Below are 2,135 nucleotides of genomic sequence, written 5' to 3' on the forward strand. Positions count from 1 at the left end.
CATTAATACTTGAGGTACAGCAGAGCTCCACACCCTTAATCTATGGTGTGCAGAAACTCCACCGTTGAAAATACATAAGCAAAGGGTTCAGGCATGGCCGAATGGCCAGCCCTCTCCATGATCAAGTGACCGAATGATAAAAGGTTTAAAGTGGTCAAAAGATATCTAATACATTAGATAAATGTTCTATTTATACTAGACTAGCTCCTAGGGTTTACATGAGTAAGTATTTGATGCATAAATTCACTTCCGGGGCCCACTTGATGTATGCTTGGGCTGAGCTTGATCAATCCACGAGCTGAGGCTTCTCTTGGAGTTGAACTCCAAGTTTTGACGTGTTTTGGGCGTTCAACTCCGGATCATGACGTTTTTCTGGCGTTTAACTCCAGACAGCAGCATGAACTTGGCGTTTAATGCCAAGTTACGTCGTCATTCTTCGAATAAAGTATGGACTATTATATATTTCTGGAAAGCCCTGGATGTCTACTTTCCAACGCCGTTGAGAGCATGCCAATTGGACTCCTGTAGCTCCAGAAAATCCATTTCGAGTGCAGGGAGGTCAGATTCCAATAGCATCAGCAGTCCTTTTGTCAGCCTTCTTCAGAGTTTTGCTCAAGTCCCTCAATTTCAGCCAGAATTTACCTGAAATCACAGAAAAACACACAAACTCATAGTAAAGTCCAGAAATGTGAATTTATCATAAAAACTAGTGAAAACATCCCTAAAAGTAGCTTGAACTTACTAAAAACTATATAAAAACAATGCCAAAAAGCGTATAAATTATCCGCTCATCAATAGTGCAGAAATCTATTTTCGGGGCCCACTTGGTGTGTGTTTGGGCTGAGCTTTGAAGCTTTCACGTGCATAGGCCATCCTTGGAGTTAAATGCCAGCTTTGGTGCCAGTTTGGGCGTTTAACTCCAGCTTTGGTGCCAGTTCTGGCGTTTTACTCCAGAAAAGGGTCTCTGGTGGGCGTTTGAACGCCAGTTTGGGCCATCAAATCTCAAGCAAAGTATGGACTATTATACATTGCTGGAAAGCCCAAGATGTCTACTTTCCAACGAAATTGAGAGCGCGCCAATTGGGCTTCTATAGCTCTAGAAAGTCTACTTCGAGTACAGGAAGGTCAGAATCCAACAACATCTGCAGTCCTTTCTCACCCTCTGAATCAGATATTTGCTCAGGTCCCTCAATTTCAGCCAAAAAATACATGAAATCACCAAAAAATTCACAAACTCATAGTAAAGTCTAAAAATGTGAATTTTGCATAAAAACTAATAAAAATATTTTAAAAAGTGACTAAAACATACTAGAAACTACCTAAAACAATGCCGAAAAGTGTATAAATTATCTGCTCATCACAACACCAAATTTAAATTGTTGCTTGTCCCCAAGAAACTAGAAACAAAATAAGATAAAAAGAAGAGAATATACAATAAATCCCAAAATATCAATGAAGCTTAGTTCTAATTAGATGTGCGGGACTTGTAGCTTTTTGCTTCTGAACAGTTTTGGCATCTCACTTTATCCTTTGAAATTCAGAATGACTGGCATCTATAGGAACTCAGAATTAATATAGTGTTATTGATTCTCTTAGTTTAGTATGTTGATTCTTGAACACAGCTACTTATTGATGCATGAAAACTTGTCTCTCAACAAATTTCCCTTCGGCAAGTATATCGAATTGTCGTCAAGTAAAAACTCACAATAGAGTGAGGTCGAATCCCACAGGGATTGATTGGTCAAGCAAATTTACTTGGAAGAATATGCTAGTTGAGCTAAACAGAATGTAGTTTAAGAATTACAGAAAATTAAATGGCAGGAAAGTAAATAGCAGAAAATAAAGTGCAGAATCTTAGATGGGGATTTGGGGAAATGAGCATGTAAATAAATGGCAGAAAGTAAAGAGAATGGGTAAGATCAGAAATGGGGAATTCATTGGGCTCAGGAGATGTTGTATTCTCCGGATCAAATTCATTTTTATCTCTTCCTCAATCAAAGCATCTATTGATCTCCTTGGCAATCTTAAGTGATTGGGTTCTAATTCCTTGGCAACCCAATCTCTCTAAGCTTGAACAATTGCCCAATTCCTTGATTTAATTGCTCATGGGAAGAGATGAAGTATGGTCACTGATG

This window comes from Arachis duranensis, chromosome 5 (assembly GCF_000817695.3).
Source record: "Arachis duranensis cultivar V14167 chromosome 5, aradu.V14167.gnm2.J7QH, whole genome shotgun sequence".
Lineage (NCBI taxonomy): Eukaryota > Viridiplantae > Streptophyta > Magnoliopsida > Fabales > Fabaceae > Arachis > Arachis duranensis.